Source organism: Ixodes scapularis, unplaced genomic scaffold (genome assembly GCF_016920785.2).
Source record: "Ixodes scapularis isolate PalLabHiFi unplaced genomic scaffold, ASM1692078v2 PGA_scaffold6__148_contigs__length_123643588, whole genome shotgun sequence".
NCBI lineage: Eukaryota > Metazoa > Arthropoda > Arachnida > Ixodida > Ixodidae > Ixodes > Ixodes scapularis.
In genome coordinates this window covers 1,650,398-1,673,440 of record NW_024609881.1, presented here as the reverse complement: position 1 = coordinate 1,673,440, position 23,043 = coordinate 1,650,398, and positions in this window count along the sequence as shown.

Here is a 23,043-nt window from a genome sequence, read left to right as displayed (position 1 = left end):
GACAAAGATATATATGCTCTTATCACTGTAGCAAAATAATGTGGCAGGATTTGTGCTCTTGTTATGATCGTGTACCATTGTAGTCGACGTCATGCCAGCACGGCGTATCATTTTTGTATTCGGTTCAGCCCTGCAAACCACACTTAGGAAAAAAATAAAAGTTTGCACCTTGTTTGTTCAAATTTTTTGTTATACTGCAGAAACACATTGCGCCCCGTGTTTTTGAAGGCACGGTAGACGGTGGTGGCGGTGAGGTGACCGACCCCCATGTCAGCCGGCGTCTCGCTCGACCTCCACGGAGGACAGGTCGTTTTTACTGGTGACTGGTGCATACGTGGAGCAACTCCGCGCGCATTGCGTTCTTCATCTCAGAGAACGCAATACACGACTCAGCTCTATCTCGTCATCGCTCCAAAATGACAAGTGGAATTCGCAACTGTAGTCGGTGACAGGTCAAGAACGAAGTGGGAGCTCCTCCCACCCTGTTCCACTTCAGCGGAGCGAACGGGGGAGAGGAGGTCGCCCCCTCTCCAGCGTTCGCAAATGGCAAATTTTAGTTTGTTAGGCCACTAACTGTCAATTTACGCTCGTTCCTTTACGTCCGCCGCAGCCGATAATGTTATCCCCGGGAATACCAAAAGTATAATTTCTTTCAGCAAAAAAAAAACAAAACAAAACATAACATAATAATAAAACGCCCGGTATATCACAGCTTTGACAACGCTTCACCAGTGTGAGGTTCGATGACCGACAGAGAACCACCGCTGGCCGTGCTCCCGAAGCAGGGAAGTGCAATTTATGGAGACCGATCATATTATCAGAAAGGTGCAGACTAGGGAGCCTTCATGTGCGCGAAGCGCACATGGAGGCACTCTAATGCAGACAATCCAGGAAAAGTATTCTTGCAACTATGAGGTTCCAGTTGTACTTACACATGCATTATCGTCAAATTTGACGGAGTTCCTTCCAACACTAAAGAGTTGTCAAGAGTGAAGATTATAAAGGAGAATATCAGCAGGAATCTATTGTCTGTTTACTGAAAACAAAACAAGCATCAGAAAAACGCATTTGGGCGGCCGGGGAGGCTAGAAGCACGGACTGCGCGCACCCAGCGTGGAACCAGCGAATGAGAGGGCACTCCTAGCAATCTGTTTTCAGAGCCACGGTATGCCGGCTGCCGGCCAAATGTCCACTTTAATTCTATTATGGCTTTCGAAACGTAAATACACGCTCGAGAATTTTCAACAATATCACGCGAGCGCCGACCGGCCTGTAGATCAGCGCATCGTCACGGCGCGAAGTAGCGATATCAATTCCAGTACGCGCGTGCGCAGAAGAAACGCGCCGAAGTCGGCGTCGGCTGCTAAGCTGTTTCCCCAATCACGACCCACCCCTGGCGCGACGCCCACCGCTTGCTCCACCCCATAAGCAGGGGACCTAGTAATCAAAGCGACACACACGGTACGCAAACACGAACAGCAGCCAGTAGGAAGTACACCGACACGAGCTTAGTCAGCGAACGAAAAGACAGACACAAACTTCACTCTAGGCAAACAGAGCAGGGGTAGTTACAAGGATGAGAGGCGTGCGCAGACGGAGGTAAGCAGTGCACAATAAATACGCGAAAACTCGCAGCAACCGAAGAACCACGCAGCAAACACGTACGTGCACACGCACCAGAAGCACGTGCGTCACGCTGCGTATCTACGCGGAACTGACGATTTTGGCATTTCGGTTATTTGAAACTTCGATATCGATTGCGCGAACAATTTATTCAGCAAACTGAACCGGTGGAGCCTCGCATAAAAAAAAATCGTTTGACACTATGAAAGCGACTGAAATTCTTCCTAAAAGCTATATTAGCAGAAAGTACCGTGTTATAAAGGCACCTCACGAGTTTCGACCAAGTTTTCCAGCACGTTATTTTGCAAGAAACGGAAGAAGCCAAGTGTACAACCAGTTTCCGAAGCTGGCAACCACAGCTGGAATCAGCGCCATCCTCGGCAGTTTCCTGAACCTCGCGTAGTCATATTTCAGCCACCGCCACATAGAGGGCGCAACCAGACATCCAATTTGTGTTTTCTGTATGTTTTATGATTTGTTTTAATAAATAGGCTCGATTAGCGAAAATGTGGGCTAATAATAAGGACCTGGAACAGTAATCTCCATTTAATACTAAAAATATCGGCCTAAATGTCTGCCAAAAAGGGTCAAAATACTCGGTTTTGACTATCAACAAATTCGTGATTTCGCCTATATTCAAACTTTTTTTATGGAAACTCAAAGGTGAAATTTAGAAAAAGGCCTCTAATGACAAAGCAGAATACGTTTTTCTTTGCAGGTCAACAATTTTATTCAAATGTGCCAATCCCTAAGTGCTGTACCACTGTACTACCAAATGAAGCTTGCCAAAAAAAAACTGTTTTTGTCACTTTTCACGTGAGCATTCCGAAAAAAGATTAGGCCATATTACAATGAAATTTAGCGTAGCTCTTTCTACCATAGTTGCAAACACATGTAAAAAGTTTCAAATAAAATGACCGAGTAGGCGGCCAAAAATCCGCGACTGAATGTGCTTCCGCGAGGTACATTTTTAAGGTAAATATCTGTCGAAATAAAATGAAAAACGAAAAAAGGGCCTCTAATGACAATGAACGCACTCTTCTTCTATAACATTCTAAAATTTGAAATAAATTGCTCCAATTGTGCACCCTGTACCACTGTACTACGAAACCATGTTTTGCCGAAAAGGCCAATGTTCGCGGGTGCCCACTGAATTAGCGTTTTGCACTAGGAAAACAAATCCTACATCAGAGGAAAGATAATGTTTTACAGGACAAGATGATATATAACGCATAATTTTAGAAACCTTGAACACGCCACAATCGCATTTCGAAAACGTGCGGAAAGCGTCATATGTCATGGCCACCGTGGGACCGCAGCCTTAATTGAGTTTGTAAATATTGTAGGTCACAAATTAAATTTTTATGGTACGCAATATGCACAATCATCCGTAATGACTAGCTCTACCTTGGGGAACTTCATATGTTTACAACGGCAAGATGGTTTCGAAAAACAAAGTATTTAGTTTATTCAACTCCTGCACTAACCTTTTCTTTAGAAACTTTTTATATTCTTTGCGATGCTGAGATAAGATTCTGGAGATAGTTTTTCTAGAACTACTCTAGATATTTCGAGTTCATCATTTTTCTCGCAAAGCATTCGAGAGAGCCAAACCCTGTAATGTACAGATGGAACTCACAGAATGATGCGACTGACAGTTTGGAACATTCGGCACTGTAACAGTAATAATGACATGCCACTTATGTAATGCTCATTATCGCAGATCAAACTGCTTTTTCCGTCTACACTCATTTTCGGTAGACTCATTCAGCGAACTCCCACCTGAGACTGCAGCGCTGGGTTCTGCAAAGTAATTTGAATGAATATATACAGGTTTCTTTGAGCGTGCGTCTAACACATATTCTTCGTATTGAATCTGCTAACTGTATTCATGACCATGCCCATAATTGTATCCACATTCCAGCTTATTTTTATTTTGACATTTGAGTTTTCTTCAGTACTTTTCTCAACATCTGTGCATGCTGAGCCGTACTCAGGTCCATACACCTTGTCTTTCGCTATTACATTAATATATAAAACTGTTGAAACCGAGTGAGAATTCAAGGTACCGAATCTGTCGTGCACTCTCAGAAAAAAAGGTGTATTATTACACCCCTTGTCCCATATAATACACCCCAAAACTTCAATTCGACGTACAGAGCCCCATAATCGAACGGGCGGCCCCAAAGTTTACGAGGGGCTTGATAGCCGTGTGGTACAACTCATTAAGATAACTGATGTACGTATTATTGTCTACCAAAAAGATTATCGGAGTTTTCTTGGCCGTACTGGAAAAGCTCCGTGTTTTCTTTATGTGGTCTTTGATACGTATGTTAGCTATTTAATACGTTATATCGCACCGTTATCAAGCCCCTGGTAAAATTTGGTGCCGTCTGTTCGACTATAGGGCGGTGTACGTCGATATGAAGTTTTGGGGTGTATTATATGGGACAAAAGGGTGTAAGGTGATACCCTTTTTTTTAGAGTGTGCGAGCTAAATAAGAACCAATAAAAAGCTCTACAAAGGAAATTTTGTTAAAGGATGCTGTATGGGCATTAGAATAGCACATGCCATGCTAAAAAAAATACAAATTCTTGTTAGGTATGCGAAGATGACAGTGCTGTGCTATTTCTGATGTGTCACAAAAAAAAATCAGTGCCATACAGTGTTCCTTATGGAAGTACAAACTGTTGAATTCGAAGCCCAGAAGTTTTATTCAAGAATGTTCCTCAATAGAAATGTATTTAGAGATCTGAGCCACTGACTCATACGTGACTATGTGGCAAACATTCATTTTCATGTGGATTATAGTTTACAAGGTCTAGTCTGCATTGATTTATTGCATTCATGCTGAAACTGGGAGGGGTTCTCTGGGTATGAATAAAGAGATAAACATTTCTTGAAATCAAAACATTTGAGAACGGACAAAAGGAAGGATCTGAGAACGGTATCTTAGATTCTCTTCTTTTTCTTACAGTATCTCTAATGTTCACTTTATTTCACCTGATGCATTTGGTTTTTAGTGCAGCTCTTAGCACCCGTTTCCGCGTTTCGCGGCGTCGCTGTCGGCGTAACCGCCCAACTAAACTTGCCAGAAAATTGAATTAATGTTGTGGTCATGTGACGTTAATATTTCCGCTAAGTCTAGCTGAGAAGCTGAATTTTTTTATGGATGACGTGACACGGTCATGCGACGTCATTTTCCCCGCTACTTTTAGCGGAAAAGCTGCATTTGTGTTGAGGTCATGGGACATCAATTTCTGCGCTAAATTTAGTGGGAAAGTAAACCAGCTAAATTTAGTGGGGAAATTTTCCCGCTAAATTCAGGGAAATTTCCCGCTAAATGGGAGGGAGCAGAAGAGGAGGAGGGGAGGGGGAGGAGGGGCATACCCTCCCATCCTCCTCTTCAAGATCTGTGCTCTAATTTCACGTTACAGAGAATTGTAAACGTCTCATATTTCATCTCATGTTTATTCAACTTTTATATTGCAGGTGCGCTCGCAGCACAAATCTGGGCTGTGCTGATCCTCTACGCACAAGTTAGGAACTCCTGAGTGGCAAGAGTGGGAGTTTGGTCTGACAGCTCAACGGACACCATTGTTCAGTATTGAATTTTTAATAATCTTCTTTTGAGCAAAGTTAAGCTTTGCTGCATGCAGTTCTTGTAAAAATAAATACCTGCAACCAAATTTACCAGGTCACGACATTTTGCCTCTGCTCTTAGTGGTCCTGGTGAGCCTCGGATAAGAGCTTACTGGTCTGCAAACATCATGCTTGTTTGAAACCACTAACTGATGTAGAGACTCGCTGACATCCAGCATTCCAATGAAACGCTGGATGTCCACAAGTCTTTCTTGAAGAATGCAAGCGAGGAAGGAACCATAGAATCGTATCGTATTGGGGGACATTCTACAGTGTTTTTTTCTATGTTTTACAGATTTTTTTTAAAAAAAGCCGTAAAATCTACATTTACGCGGTCTGTGCACGTGAGTTATATGGCCAGGGCGGCATAGTATAAAAGGCTAATTTGTAATGATCCGTCGACTTATTACAGAGATGTGCCAGACTTCTTTCAGAAAACTATATGGAGGTTCATTCTAGCATTGTATTATCCCGCGAATCTGAATATCCCGTTCGTTTTCCTCAAAGCTATAACGTGAGAAAACACAAAAAAACATCCTACCAACAGTGACATCGTAAGAAGACCTTTCGGCCGCCAAGCGTGTGTCGCTTAAAGGAGGACCAGCAGAAATATTCTTCCGCCTGGCGGAAAGTCCTTCTCGCCCTCTTTCTTTCCTGTATTGTAGCACGGCGAGGCGAGGGGAAAGGTCTCCTTTTGCGCCGGCTTCTTCTGAGAGGATAAGCCGAGAAAATCCCCATTCTGAGCGACGGGCGATGGGTGCGGCAGCAGCGACCTCGTGAGGTAGCTTCAGCTCCTATCGCGTAATCTGCCCCATTTTTTTGGCGCTCACCAAGCATAACCCCTCGGGTGTAGGTTTTACGGGGCTGCAAGGCTGCGCCCGCGCAGTCACCGAATTTCAGCTGTCGAAGGTCTTTTGTTTAGCCAGTAACAAAGTAAACGCATACTTGAGAGCTGCGATGCATTCCCGCACCTATTGAAGGAACGTTTCATAGATATTTTCGGTTGATCAAGGAGCGCAAAACACATGTGCGAGAAGTGGGGACTTGAATATGTAAGGATGGACTTACATCTTCACAAAACATTCTATCTTAAAAAAACGACTTATCACGCTCAAACCTGCCTCAGAAAACGATGAACCAGGCGCGGGCATCTTCTAGAAGGTCTCTGTTTTCTAGCAGGGAGCACAAATATTGTGTGCGTAACTCACACATATGACGGCCAACGAATGTAGGTGACATTTATATTTACGCATGCCAGCAACCACATGAGGTAAGAAGGCAGCAATAATGTGTGTCGAATCGTACTATCGATAGTTTTCCGATAGTCGACTATCGATAGTTTTTTTACTACCGATAGTCAGTTTTTTGGCGGCTATGAAGACTATCGATACTACTATTGATAGTTTTGCACCACTATTAGAGCGAACACAGTTGCCACACCGCCGCTCGCCTCCCTTCCTCCTCTCTTCGCCCAAACTCCCATCTTCGTCATCACTGAAAGCTGAACCAAAGTTGGGATGGTAAGTTCTTGGGTTAGTTGCTGTCCCATTTGAAAAAAATAAAGCGAGAAAAAGAAAAAAAGGGAGCGACGCTAACTACTAGTTTCGCAAAACTATCTATAGTAAACTGTCGACTGTACTATCGATAGGTTTACGATTGTCGACTATCAATAGTTTCCCGAAAGTCGATTAACGATAATTTTCCGATAGTTGACTATCGATAGTTTTTCTATAGTCGACTATCGATAGTCAGATTTCTGGCGACTATCGATACTATCGATAGTACTATCGATAGTTTTGCACCACTAGTGTCGATACTAAAAAGTTTTAGTGGAGCGTCTTTAGCTCTTGGATAACCGCACCCTACAAACAATATATAAGCTATAACCTTTCTGTGAGCACTCTTGATCAAGTGGGGCTATCGAAGCGTCTGGTGTTATAGTTCAACGTTTCTTAAATCGGTGCTATAGCACGTGCTGCCACTTTAAAGTATTTTTGAGGCATTAAATAATAAAAAAAGAAAAAATGTAGCCAATTTTTTTAACATGATACGCGTTTCTAGTTTGTCTTTGCAAACACATTTTAGGTATACTGCCTCACATTTAGCACGGACAAACTATTGCCGGGCTTTCTAATTTTTTTTTTTAGAAATAAATGATGTTTAGAAAACTGTCATGCAACTATCCAACCTAAGTGGCAGAGCTCAGTGCTAGACAATACACGTTGCTGGGCAGAAATAGTAAAAAGCGCGGATGTCGCGTTCGGGCTAAAGGTGCCACGTATAATGCACGCGTACCACTACAAGTGCGTCCGGACATTTCTTTGAATGCCGTTTCATCGAATGCCGCTTCATCGAACACCGTTTCATCAAACGCCGTTCCCTCGAACGCCGTTTCATAGAAGCCGTTTCATCGAACACCTTTTCATCGAACAACGTTACAGTCTGCAATATTTTGGAATTTACTTTAATTTTTATACACAACTTCATCTAATTCTTTGTTGTTGTTTTCCTCTTTTGTTTCTGTTTTTATATCACTGGGTGCAGTGGCGAGATAAGTTCCATCGTGAACATATCCTGCTTCGAGAAGAAAGCCTCCATGAAACAATGACCCCTCTCCATGTCACATGAAACAATTAAAAATGAGACAAAAACAGAAAGCACAGACACTTAAAAGTGATTTAGGTGTCTGTCCTTTATTTGCAGTGTCGTGGTTTTAGTCATGTATGTACATGAGTAAAGCTTTTCAGTAAGTCGCATACCCAATTGTTTTTATTTCTTTTGATGCCAATTGCTTTTATTTTTAGTAAATTGACACCACCTTCAAAAAAAATTTCACAAGTGACTACCTTAGTCTTAACAAATGCAAGGTTTGAAATCTATAGAGCACTGTTATGCCCCAAAACTCGGTACAGAGCCATAACAGAGAAATTCGATGAAATGGCCCTTGGCGATTCTATGAAACGGCGTTTGATGAAACGGCGTTGGATGAAATGTCCGTTCATTCGATGAAACGGCTTTCGGTGAAATGGCGTTCGACGAAATGTCCGATCAGCGCAAGCATAATATGGCAATGGATTTATTACACAATTTGTTTTGATAGATGAAAGGTTTCAAGAAATCGTCGCAGCACCTTGATTATCACAGCTGACAACAAGTCACACTTACTAACGGCTTTGGCTTGCGTTATCAAGTCGTCAAAAGCAGTCATCTCCGTGGGTTCAGAAAAAGTGAGGTTCAGGCTTGGTCGCAGATTGCTACGGTTTCACTCGTACGCTTTTTTAGTTCTATCTCGCATATATAAGCTTCTTGCTCAAATAAACAGGGGCATCTGACTTTTCGCTCATCTTGGCATCTAGCGCGACTATTAACAAGTTCAAAAACAGACAAAGAAAAAGTGATTTAATTAGCTCAGGAATATAGGTTGAGCAAAATATTTACAAAGTTTGAGGTTCCCTGAGTCGTCTTTTGTATTCAATCCCCCTCTCCTCACCACCACTTCCTTCCTCTAAATAAACAACGTGGATTATTTTATGAACCACCAGTAATAGAGCGTACTCGCAAAACGTCTATGTGGCGTAACAAAGCGTAAGAAAGGCCTTGTATAAATTTTCGAGCAATGAACTGGTCTTCTTACTGTGCGTGACACAGCTAGCACGAACACAATATTGCCATTTTTACGCAAGGGCCATGCAGAATTTAGTGTTTTAGTGTATAAGAACAAATTGATGCCTCGCAAGTTGGTGCCCAACGGAAGCACTCTTTACTGAATTGCTTGTTTAAAAATAACAACCTTTCAACCATAAAAATAAAACAAAATAACACCACTTTTTTGGGGGCCACTAAATTTACTGATTCACTTCGTTAGCGTTGATTGTGCATCGGTATGCGTACATTACACGACACTGTTAGCGCAAACACGACATCGGCGCTTTTTGCTATTTTCCCCAGCAATGTATCGAATCGCACTAAAATCTACCGCTTAGGTTGGATACTCGCATAAACAGTTTCCTAAACATCATTCACTTATAACAAGAAAAAAAAGTTGGAAACACCGGCGATAGTTTGTTTGTGCTAACTGCGTGGCGTAGGGTACCTAAAAGGTTTTTACAATGTTAAATACAATTCTGTGTCACGTTGAAAAAAATGTTCTGCTTTTGCTTTAGTTTCTTTGAGACACCACAAATACTTCGAAGCCTGGCGGCCGGTGCTATGAAACCGATACAAGCAACATTCAATCATAACACGACACGCTAGACTCGCCAAAAAGGGTTTTAATATTGTCTTTTCCGCTCCCTAGCCGCACTCGATAAAGAATGTAAAGAGCGAGTCTAGCTTACATTTCGTTGTGGGGTACGGACCGTACGGTTATCTAAGTGGTTGACATCCACTTAGATAAAATTGACATCCACCCTTGATGCCCTCTCACCTCAGGTGGTTGTTGGGAATGTGTAAATATGAATTTCATACATTCTGCTGGCCATCATGTTCTGCGAGTTAGGCACACAACAGGGTATTTTAGTAAATCGTTTTCAAAGGCCCGCTGCCACTTCAGGCGCGCGCTTCAGAGAATGTATCGAAGTGGCAGCGCGAGCTCCCGCTAAATATAGCGTGGCCTGAAAACATAGTCTGCTAAAGTTCTCCAATAATTTGTGCTCGCTGCTAGAAAACAGAGACCTTCTAGAAGATGCCCGCGCCTGGTACAAAGTTTCCTTTTCCATCGATCCCACTTTGAGGCAGGTTTGAGCGTGATAAGCCGTTTTTTTAGAGATGGAATGTTTTGTGAAGATGTAAGTCCATCCTTACATATTAAAGTCACCACTTCTCGCGCATGTGTTTTGCGCTCCTTGATCAACCGAAAATATCTATGAAACGTTCCTTCACTAGGTGCGGGAATGCATTGCAGCTCTCAAGTATGCGTTTACTTAGCCACGGGCTAAACAAAAGACCTTCGGCAGCTGAAATTCGGTGACTGCACGGGCGCAGCCTTGCAGCACCGTAAAACCTACACCCGAGGGGTTATGCTTGGTGAGCGCCAAAAAAATGGGGCAGATTACGCGATAGGGGCTGAAGCTACCTCACGAGGTCGCTGCTGCCGCACCCATCGCCCGTCGCTCAGAATGGGGATTTTCTCGGCTTATCCTCTCAGAAGAAGCCGGCGCAAAAGGGGACCTTTCCCCTCGCCTCGCCGTGCTACAATACAGGAAAGAAAGAGGGCGAGGAGGACTTTCCGCCAGGCGGAAGAATATTTCTGCTGGTCCTCCTTTAAGGGCCGCGCGTCCAATCGCAAGTTTTCTAGGTATATTCTCCGGCATTGGCACCAGTCGTGACACATTTTTCTGCCCTTTTAAAAAATTGCATGTGCGTGCATAGCTTTGATAGACGCTGAAGATGCGTGAACAAAGATTTTGAAAGCTGCTCTTGTGACGTCGCTCTCTTGGGAAGTGCTTTCACAGCGCTTTAAAAATGACTATGCAGCCTCGATTAATTAAATTAGCAAATAATTTTGATATTTGAGATTCTGGAGGTCGAATGAAGAAGATTTAAAAGTGTTTTCGCAAATACAAAACTGCAGCCTCTCTCTAAGTATAGTATGTTCGTGAAATTTTTAATCAGTGAAAATAGACCCATGGTTCCAATTAGAAACTTGCTAAGCATCATCAAAACACACTAAATCAATTTTCTTTGTAAAGATATAAAACAAGAGTAGCATTTTATGGCGTTCTAAAAAAATGGTCAATTTGGACGCCTTTCCAGACTTCGGTTTCTTACCAGAGCGCATCCTTGCACCTGCGGTCCAGCTGCCCGGTGGCCGCAGTGCGAAGCCGCCCCCTCGCCTCCCTCCTAGGATGAAGTGAAGCAAGGCGCACGTGTGTTGCGTGTCTAAGCCCCTGGGGAACAGGACCGTGGGCGCAGAGATGAGCTCTGATAAGAAACTGAAACCTAGAAACTCGTCCAAATAGCTTTTTACAGAACGCATAAAACGCTACCCCTGCATTATATCCTTCTAAAAAACTTGATTTTGTGGTTTTCAATGACTCAGCAAGTTTCTAATTGAAACCATATTTTCATTTTCACTAACTAAAAAGTTGATTAACAAATTGTATTTAATTATCTGACTGATCCTTACGACTAGGTCCCTATACTACGTACGCCTGGCCGTATAACTCGCCTGCACAAACCGCATTAATTTAGCTTTCACAACCTTTCTAAACATATATGTAAAGCTTAAAACTAAATCGCCCTGTACAACAGCAAACGGCAAAACCAACATGCTGGCCCCATATGGCTCCACCATGGTGGTATCGCCTTTTGCTGGTATAGGATGTCCCATATTACGTTATGCATGTATGGTTCCGTCCGCCTATATGGTTCCGCCTTAATCCACTACGCTGGTATAGGATGTCCCATAATACTGCCGCGCGCCAAGTAGGCAGCGCGGCCGTAGCCTAACGGTTATCGCGCTTGCCTTCCACGCGAAGGGCCAGGGTTCGATTCCTGGCCGCGGCTATGCATTTTTGTTAACACTGTAATGTGATGTTCTGGTGAAATCGAGAACCGTCTAGCTGATTCGACGTAGAAGGTTCGACGCGTAGAAATTTCTGACCTCGAATCAGCTAGACGGTTCTCGATTTCACCAGAACACTGGGCGGAAGCCCAGTGTTCTGGTGAAATCTGGTGAAATCTGGTGAAAAAACACTGAAGCCACTGGGCGGAAGCCACTGGGCTTCCGCCCAGTGGCTTCCGCTGCCGCGGCTTTTCTAACTTCGCGGCTTCCACTTCCGGTCGTCGCGGAGATGGCGAAGATAGAGCGGTGTGGGGGGTCGTTGGCTCGTTTACGGTTACGGGACAGATGTTTTGCGGTCCGTTTCTACTGCGTCTCTGGCTCTCAACTGGACAGCGCCTCTCATAGTTCAAGCAGGCGTGGTCAGCCTGCGTCAGGCCGGCTCGACTCGTCCGATCGCCGGACCGCAGGCGACTTCCAAGTACGGCCGTTAGGCCTAGGATCCGAAGGCGTAGGATCCGTGAAGCGGTAAGCGAATCTCGTCCCGTTTTCGTTCTACTTTTAAATTACGTTTGGTGCGCTACAGTATAAGCATGCGTGCCAAGTGTTTGTGACAATTTTGAACTAGAATAATTGTGCTTCATTGCGGTCATTTGCCGAAAATGTAAATCGAGCAATGAACAGGAGCCATGCTTGAAAACGGTGTATGTACGATGTTAACTTCTACCTGGGTGGCGAAAAAAAAAAAGTCAAGACTGGTTACGGTAGGATGCGAGGCTGGTCCCAATGCAATGGTAAGCACTTAAAGCGCCTTTCTGAAGGGCATATATAGTGATCATCGAGACGAGCTACGGCGAGAAGCTACGAGTGCCGGCGCCGAGCGACGAAGATTTCTCACTCTCGCTGCTTGCGCCGCTCGGTTCTTGGGCTTCTAGAAAACGTCGCTCATCGCATTGGTCGCTCGCACCAATCGCTTTCATAATGTGTGTCTCGTCGCGCGGCTGACTGCCGTGTTTATTCAAATATAAGTCGACCTTTTTTTTTGTTTTTTCTCGGAAATTGTGATTAAAGAATTTCGACACCTACATTCGCGACCAAATTTTGCGACCCTACCGGAGGCATGAAGCTATCGAGTCACCGAGCCGGCGTTGCCGTAGAGCCGAGCCGCTTCTTGTTTCAAAAAGCTTTTGGTAGCCGAAATGGCTCGCCGCCCGCGGTGGCCGGTGCGGCTATCGCGCGCACCCCTCGTGCGTCGGATTTCAAAATGGCGCCTCTAGCGTTCCCCTTGCTGGGCAATGGGGAAGGAGAGAAACGCGATGCGCCATGCATTTTGCCCTCCATCCTCGCAAACGCGCGCAAAAAAAAAAGTTATTTTTGTTAGTTGCTTGAGGCGGCTCGGCTCGCGTGTTGCTCATGGCGACACGGCGGCTTTGCTTGCGTCTTTGTAGTTTGTTTTCCGTCGCTTCGCACCTTTTTTCGTTTCTTGTCGTCATTTTACAACGGTGTCAGTGAAGTATTGCTGCGAATTTGCGAGGATGTCTACCCAGCTGACGAAGCTTCGGACGATGATGACATGTCGAGAAGTTCTGGCGGTGATGAAGTTTTTGCCATCGCCCCGTGATTTAGCTGAGAGTGATGTAAATAAATATTTTTTTCTTTTGCCCAAAATTTCCCCTGTTCTTAAAAAAAAAAAACGTCGAACTATATTTGCATTTTTTTTTGTTCTTGGTGGATCCAATAAATAGGGTTCGACCTATTTTCGAGTAAATACGATAACTTTAATTTTTATTTTGGGTTACGTCGGACGCAACTCGAATGCTTGACAGTTACGTTGGGCGTAACTTTAATTTTTATTTTGGGTTCCGTCGGACGTAACGTTAGACACTCCGTTACACTTAAGGAAAATAGGGGCTGCTGGGTCATCATATAGACGCTTTACACACGTGCCAAATTAGAACCGCCATTGCTGACCTTTTCTTGTCTTTTCGAGATGCCGAGCAACTGAAACGGTTGTTGACGATCCTCTACAAAGGCCAGTGCTTTAGAAAAGGACACAGTTGAATCTAATGTGGCAATAACCTGTCCTGCTATGGTAATGATGAAGTGAAATAAACGAAATAAGAGGAAACAAAAACTGAAGGTCGGTTATGGCGGCGTCCATGCACAGCTGCTGCAAAGCGTCTATAAACCAACCATTTGTGTTTAATTAAAATGCACCCCTGACCTCAAAAAAAAAAAAAAATACTGCTATCCTAGAGTTTATGCTATAGGAATGTAGGGCTTCAGATAAATTTGTTAATTTTTACTTTTAGTCCCTGCCCCCTCCAGATACAACATCTAGCCTAAAGCAGTGTTCCGGATCTCCTTCCAAGACCTCAGGCGGGTCGTCATTCAATCCATGAGTCGACGGCGTCTCATGGGCGTGTTGCTGGTGCTTACTGGACGGTGCTACCGAGGGAAAAGTGGTCATGCTTGGGAAAGACAAGTATGGCCGCCATAAGTATACATATTGTCTTTACCTTTGCTCGAATCCACTTTTAAGAAATGCACAGTTTGCATGTGTGCATCTCTCAATGTTTCCACAGTCAGCTGTTTTTTGTTTTTTGCTTAGTGCTCCAACTCTGTCAGCGCTAGTTTCTCTAGATCATGCAAATGGGATGCAACACTAAACCACATATGCTCTCGCAACAAACAGTGCTGTGCAGAAGCACAGTGGAATTTACTCTAGCTTTATAATGCAGCACAAAATAGTTGACTCCAAGTATAGCTACTTTTGTGACCCCGTTTAACCAAAAGCTCTGCCGAAACAAACTTGCCGCCTTATAGGTAGGGCAAAAGAACCTCGCGTGCCTAACCTGGAGAAGGGCACTTTTTTTCTTAGGTCAATTTCTTCTTAAACCAATACCTTCAGCCTCCTTGAAATGTTAACATCATGTGACACACGGAAGAACAGTAAACTCTTTAATGTTGGCGAACCTTTAATTTTCGCGGCCTTTAATTTTGCAGAATTCAGTGGCTGCGATTATGTCCTCTGTGACCGATTCGAGAAGAAATAGGGGCCACGAAGATAAGGGGGTTTTACTGTACATCGGAGGAGAGAGGAAGTCACTTATGTTTGTATGCGTGAGTAAAACCAACAACAACAATCATGGTGTCGACACTTTGTAAGCCTATCTGTGTCTATTGAATGACATCAATTTTGTTTTAGTTCGTTGAACATTGTTGCCTGTACATTGTGGGATGTCGTCTTCAACATGAGCAGTGGTCTTCTTCTCAAGCAGGCAGCATGGACGCGTGCCGCAGCACAACATAGTTCATTTGCAGGTGGTACCGTAGGTTGAAGAATGATTTGCACAATATGGGGGAATCACAATTCAATGTTCTACCTCGGGCGTAGACAAGATTTGCTTATTCTAAATCATTTTGTCTAAAAATCTGGGATTTGCGATGAATGTACCCGCATGGTTGGAAGGGCCGGACAAGCCTTGTGAGCGCTTTATTTTCTAGCGTCTCAGTCCAGAACTCACTCACGCACCACATGTGTAGATGTTCCGATAGGTGGGAGCACTTATTTGGAAAATGGTGAATGGCAACTGTTATCTTTATCAGACTTCTGTATTATTGTCAAAGTTGGACTGCATATTTGCAATACTTTGTCTCACTTAAGAATATGTCATACTAAAATATGTAGAATATCCGATGACAAAAAGAGAATGGCTGGGCGTCCTCCAGCACGTGCTTGTGCTTTTCACCCCACTTTGGACAGATGTGCTTGCTCCAGGCTCATGAGGAGCTGAAACGTCATCGAAGGTAGCAGACGCGCTGGTGGTGGAACAACGGAGACTTCTCCCTGCCTTTCTCATGCTGTCAGTGAGCGTGTACCTCTATACTCTAACCTAGCTTAACCTGCACAGAGCTGAGGAGAATAGGCTTGGCGAGTGCCCTTACTGCATATGCATTTGTACAGCTGAGGCACTTGCTGAATCAAGAACATTGTGTATCTTACCTTCAAAAACACATCATTTTGGGGGTACAAAAGGAATTGTAAGGCATATCATTGTTTGTATTGTCCTATTACGCATCGCAGGCACGTAGCCAGGGGGAGGCTCATGAGGCCCGGCCCCCCCCCCTCCCCCCCGATATCTTCCATTTTGCATGGGTCCTCCTCTCCCCCTCCCCCTCATACAGCGTTTTGTTATGAGTGGGCCCCCCCTGAAACAAAATCCTGGCTACGTGCCTGACGCATCGACTCCAACTTAACGCGGAGTCGACCCACCCTGTTGATAAATTTAATGCCTGCCAGGTAATTTGTTTTGCATTCAGTTAATATATCAGTATTCAGTTAGGTATCCCAAGTCATTAGTCGTTGAGATGCAGTCTCTCTGCAAGTCAGTCATGTTTAACATCCAAAAAACTGCTTGTCAAATAATGGCACTGTCGAGCACATGTACTCGGCTCGAGCAATCGCTGTGCACAAGCTGGTCGTGTGGATACAGACAGCAAATATCCCGGTTGAACCGTCTTTCCTCGCAATGTAGCTCAAGACTAGGTCAGGGCCCCACTCACAATCGTCTATACTTTGCATCTCTTTAAGCTGGACCACTTTTGACACTACGAGCCATTGCAGCAAAAACAGTGTGAGACATGATTATAAGCTCGACGTACCATGGCATCCAACTAGAAGGTCACATGGCTTGCTGCTTCTGCCGTGGTTAACTTTAAACTGAGATAGTTTGGAATAATGCTCTCGGTTTTTAGTGTTGCCCGGCACGGTTAACAATTTGGTGATATAGTGCTGCATTGTGAATGCATACTAGCTAATAAACTCTCCATTCTGCAGAGAAATGAAAGGCACTTTGCTTCCAATTGCAGCTACTTCTGGAACTTCATGGTATGAAGCACCTTATGTCTGCAAGCTCTGACCGATCTTGTTCTCTGGTCTGCGCAGGCCCATTGCGGGGAGTCACTCCGAGAGCCTCACCAGAGGTTCCTGCCCGTGGTCGTTCTAAATTTTTTTGTTTTAGGTATGCATCCTTTCTGTCTTTCCCTTATTGTACTCGGGCGTTTTCTTTTCATCGTCGCAGGTTTGCCTCAAAATTGGTTCAGCACAGAAATGGATGCTGTACAACTGTATCCCGCATACTTTGTTCAAGATAGCTTTTCTTTGCGAAAGTTAGATTTTGTTTTATGAAGGTTAGGCTTTTTTGTTTTTATTCACAAATTTATTTGAGTTTCCATGGGCAAAACTAAAACGTTATGCCAAGGGCAAGGACAAGTTCACTGCTCTAACTTGTTCTCAACTGATTGCAAGAAATTTTGTTAATGTCGTGAAACCTCTTTCCAGCACTTGCTTTGCAGCATGGAAACAAATTATACATGGGACATACTCTTCTTTAGACTGCTTGCTCATTCTGCAGGTCTGCCTTCTATAGATGTCGTGCTACTGGAGAGCAGGCGAATTTGATTGTTGGTTTTTCCATTGCTTTTTTTTAGCCGTTGTCTTAATAGTTTTCGTAAATTTAAAAATTTTCCTAAAAAGCAAGTCGGCAAGAGTATCTAGTTTGACTAGTTAGCTGAAAATAATGATCTAGTACCCTTTAGTCAGTAAAATAGATAGTGTGTGCCGCTGTTAGTGTCAAGTAGAGATGCACGCTTTTTAAGCATATTGCGCAGAGTGGTACCCATTTTTATTTGTTAGCCTCTTGGCGCGCCAACTAAACTCTATCTATCTAGACACCTGCCCTTTGCTTTTATTTGGCAGGCTCTGGCAATAAAATAATATAGTGTTATTCCTCAGTGGCTTAAAAACCTAAAGAAAGAAGTTTCTTCATGTTTAAACGCAAACTTTTATAAAGGCAAAAATGAATTAAGCCAGTAGCAGACGACACATAGCCTCAGGAGTGCTCCGCGCCAACAGCGTTGCGTCAAAATAGCGGTCCTCTCCTTTTTGCAGCCTTCTCTCTCTTTCCTTCGGCGCTCTTCTTCCTTTCCTCCTCTCCGGCACCTTTGTCACCACACCCACTGGCTAAACTCTCCCACTATATGGCTCTGCATTTTCGTAGTAGGTTTTTTTATATAGTCTTTAGAGTTAAATCTGAAGATTTGACAGAAACCTCCCAGGTTGGGGTGAAAGAGGGTTAAATGAATGCATTTGATCATTCGCCTTAATTCGGTACCCATCATTTCAAGGCCTGTGTGGCCTTGTCCTGGGGTGTGTCTATGACTGTGGCTGTGAAGGAGCAGTTTTTTAATAGGTACAAGTACAAAGTATAAAACAAAAGGATCTATGTGCTGATCATGAAAGAATATGCTAGCCATTCTAATGTAGCTCTGCCAAGTACTTGATTGTGATTTGTTTTTATTTACAGCTACTTGGTTGCCTCAAGATCTGGAGATGCTAGTGGCCACAAGCTTGGACTCAATCTTCTTCTGTGGTCCGGCCAGGACCATGGGGGAGGTAATTTCAGCAACAAGAGCATCACAGTATCTCCATGCCTGTGACTTTCGATTAGCATCACGACAAGGGAGTCCTCATGCCACCAAGTGTTAGGTATGCTACTCGAAATAAGCATTCTTACCTATTCTTGAAGTGAAACAGGAAAAGCGCTACTAAGCCTAAAATGCAAAAAACATTCAAATCTCGGGTTGGATGGAGTTCCAATTACAAAAAGGCGTCTACAGACATGATTCACATGTGAACTTAAAGCCCACGGATGTAGGTTCGACGGAGTCACAGAAATAACTTCCCGCAGATGGCTTCGCTAGTGCTATACCCAAACAAATTCTTAAAATAATCATTGTGTTAGGTTGGTGTCATCAATCTTATGTACCTACCCCACCCAGCAGTCGGGAGATGTGAAATATAAAAAAATGGGAACTTGCACATTATCAGCTCTGCAAAGATAATATATTGAACCGAGCATAGCACGTTTAACTTAAGAAAGCAATTCAGTGCAGGCCTAGTTTTAAGCTTCACATATTTGTTATTGCCCTTCATAATGAAGTAAAAACTGCTTAAGTTGTGGCTCACTACAGGCTTTCTATTAGTGTTAAAAAGTGTTATGGCAGTTTAAACAGCTCGCTCCAAATATTTTCTTGAAATGCATAGGTTTATGGAAAATATTATGTGGATGTTTGCAGACAGTCATGGTGAGACCAATCTTTAGTGCCAAGTGTTCCACTTATTCAGAGTTGGTTGAGCCTGTAAATACTGTAGGTCGTAAATTAAATTTTTATGGTATGCGATGGGCACAATCATCCGTAATGACTAGCTCTACCTAGGGGAACTTTATACGTTTACTACGGCAAGATGGTTTCACAAAACTAAGTATTTAGTTTATTCAACTCCTGCACTAACCTTATCTCTAGAAACTTTTTATATTCTTTACGATGCTGAGATAAGATTCTGGAAAGTAGTTTTTCTAGAACTACGCTAGAGATTTCCAGTTCATAATTTTTCTCGCAAAGAATTCGAGAGAGCCAAACCCTGTAATATACGGATGGAACTCGCAGAATGATACGACTGGCAGTTTGAAACATTCGGCACTGTAACAGTAACAATGACATGTCACTTGCCTATGTAATGCTCATTGTCGCAGATCAAACTGCTTTTTCTGTCTGCACTCATTTTCAGTGGACTCATTCAGCGAACTCGCACCCGAGACTGCAGCGCTGGGTTCTGCGAAGTAATTTGCATGAATATAGATGCAACAGGTTTCTTTGAGTGTGCGTCTAACACGTATTCTTCATATTGAATCTGCTACTGTATTCATGACCATGTCCTTAATTGTATCCACGTTCCAGCTTATTTCTATTTTGACATTTGAGTTTTCTTCAGTACTTTTCTCAACATCTGTGCTTGTTGAGCCGTACTCAAGACCATTCATCTTGTCTTTTACTATTACATTAATATATAAAACTGTTGATGCCGAGTGAGAATTCAAGGTACTGAATCTGTCGTGCGAGTTAAATAGGAACCAATAAAAAGCTCTACAAAGATAATTTTGTTAAAGGAGGCTGTATAAGCATTAGAATAGCACATGGCATGCTAAAAAAAAATAGAAATTCTTGTTAGGTATGCAAGGATGACACTGCTGTGCTGTTTCTGATGTGTCACAAAAAAAAATCAGTGCCATACAGTGTTCCTTATGGAAGTACAAACTGTCGATTTCAAAGCCCGGAAGTTTTATTCAAGAATGTTCCTCAATACAAATGTATTTAGAGATCTGAGCCACTGACTCATACATGACTATGTGGCGAACATTCATTTTCATGTGCATTATAGTTTACAAGGTCTAGTCTGCATTGATTTTTTGCATTCATGCTGAAACTAGGAGGGGTTCTCCGGGTATGAATAAAAATATAAACATTTCTTGAAATCAAAACATTTGAGAACGGACAAAAGGAAGGATCTGAGAACGGTATCTTAGATTCTCTTCTCTTTTTCTTATCTCTAATTTTCACCTTATTTCACCTGATGCATTTAGTTTTTTTAGCGCAGCACTTAGCACCCGTCTCCGCGTTTCGCGGCGTCGCTGTCGGCGTAACCGCCCAACTAAACTTGGCAGGCAATTGAATTAATGTTGCGGTCATGTGACGTTAATATTTCCGCTAAGTCTAGCTGAGAAACTGAATGTTTTATGGATGACATGACACGGTCATGCAACGTCATTTTCCCCGCTACTTTTAGCGGTAAAACTGCATTTGTGTTGAGGTCATATGACATCAATTTCCGCGCTAAATTTAGTGGAAAACTTAACCCGCTAAATTTAGTGGGCAAAGTTTCCCGCTAAATTCAGGAAAATTTTTCGCTAAATGGGAGGGAGCAGAAGAGTAGGAGGGTTAAGGGGTGGGGGGTCATACCCTCCCATCCTCCTCTTCAAGATCTGTGCTCTAATTTCACATTACAAAGAATTGTAAACCTCTCATATTTCATCACATGTTTACTCAACTTTTATATTGCAGGTTCGCTTCCAGCACAAGTCTGGGTTTTGCTGATCCTCTACGCACAAGTTAAGAACTCCTGAGTGGCAAGAGTGGGAGTTTGGTCTGACAGCTCAAGGGACACCATTGTTCAGTATTGAATTTTTAATTATCTTCTTTTGAGCAAAGTTAAGCTTTGCTGCTTGCAGTTCTTCTAAAAATAAATACCTGCAATCAAATTTACCACGTCACGACATTTTGCCTCTGCTCTTAGTGGTCCTGGTGAGCCTCGGATAAGAGCTCACTTGTGTGCAAACATCATGCTTGTTTGAAACCACTCACTGATGTAGACTCGCTGACATCCAGCATTCCAATGAAACGCTGGATGTCCACAAGTCTTTCTTGAACAATGCAAGCGGGAAAGGAACCACACAGTCGTATCGTATTGGGGGACATTCTGGAGAGTGTTTTTTTGTATGTTTTAAGAATATTTTTAAAAAAGCCGTAAAAGCTACATTTATGCTGTCTGTGCACGTGAGTTATATGGCCAGGGCGGCATAGTATAAAAGGCTAATTTGTAATGATCAGTCAGCTTATTACAGAGATGTGCCAGTCGTCTTTCAGAAAACTAGGAGGAGGTTCATTCTAGCGTAGTTTTATCCCGCGAATCTGAATATGCCGTTCGTTTTCCACAAAGATATAACTAAACGTGAGAAAACACAAAAAAACATCCTACTAATAGTGCCATCGTAAGAAGACCGTTCGGCCGCCAAGCGTGTCGCTTAAGGGCCGCGCGTCCAATCTCAAGTTTTCTATGTATATTCTCCCGCATTGGCACCAGTCGTGACACATTTTTCTGCCCTTTTAAAAAATAGCACGTGCGTGCATAGCTTTGATAGGTGCTGAAGATGCCTGAGCAAAGATTTCGAAAGCTGCTTTTGTGACGTCGCTCTCCATGGAAGTGCTTTCACAGCGCTTTAAAAATGACTCTATGCAGCCTCGATTCATAAAATTACCAAATTTTTTTTATATTTGAGATTCTGGAGGTCATATGAAGAAGATTTAAAAGTGTTTTCTCAAATACAAAACCGCTTCAGCCTCTCTCTAAGTATAGTGCCGCGCGCGCAGCTGGCCAAGTAGGCAGCGCGCGCGTGGCCTAACGGTTATTGCGCTTGCTTTCCAAGCTGAAAGCCAGGGTTCGATTCCTGGCCGCGGAGGCACGTTTTTTGTTGACTCTGTAAAGTAATGTTCTGGTAAATTCGAAAACCGTGTTGCTTGTTCGAGGTCGGAATGTTCTACACGCCGAACCTTCCACGCCGATTATTCCAGAAGCCCACACGTGCACATAAGGGGCTCCGCGTGGCGATCTGCAGTCAGTCTCGCCCCAGCGCTCGATCCTGTGGCTTCGCCGACTTCGACGCCCGCGACGCTTTGTTGTTATCTTTGGTACTCTTTTATTTTTGGCACAAGTTGGCCACATTAAACGTTTATTTCTTCCTGTTCATCTATTGTTTTTGGTCACCACCCGTGACATATTGGTGGAGGTGCGGGGTAACGCATGCCCGTGCAGCGTTCCCCTCCGAGGGTTCGCAGTGCAAGTCCAACGCCAAGCCCACGAAGAACCGACGAAGGCACTACCGAGATCCGGTTCAGTCGTCGCACCCAAGGCCTACACCCGGAATTCGGACTTCTGCCGCCCAGGACCAAGAAGCCAACGAAGCCGACGATGGCCGACCAGTCGCCGACCCCCGCCGCTCCTGCCGTCGTCTACCTGCCCGCCGCTCCCCGTAGGCCGACTCCCTTCCACGTCGAGATCCATGAGGATGTCGAAGACTGGATCAAGCACTACGAGCGTGTGGCGCGGCACAACGGATGGACTGCGGAGCAGTGCCTCCAGAACCTCTACTTTTCGCTGGAGGGTACTGCGAGGCATTGGTTCGAGAATCCCGAGGCTTCGCTTACGTCGTGGGACATCTGTGTGGCCGAGTTGCAGCGGACGTTCGCCACCCTACACCGACGGGAGAAGGCAGAAGATCTCCTCCGAATTCGAACGCAGGGCCCCGACTAAAGCACCACAAGCTTCGTAGAAGATGTCCTCCGCCTGAGCGCCCGTGCCGACCCACGAGCCACAGACGACAAGAAGCTGCGGGTCCTCATGCGCGGGGTGAGAGACGACATCTTTGGAGGCCTCGTGCGCAACCCGCCGGGCACCGTCGAAGCCCTCGTCACCGAGGCGACAAAAAAATTTTTTTTTTGATTTTCTGGATAGGTTGTTAGACTTTGTGAGTACAAATGGTTTGCGCGTTATTATAGGCGGCGACTGCAACATAAATCTATTGCAGAATACGGCAGC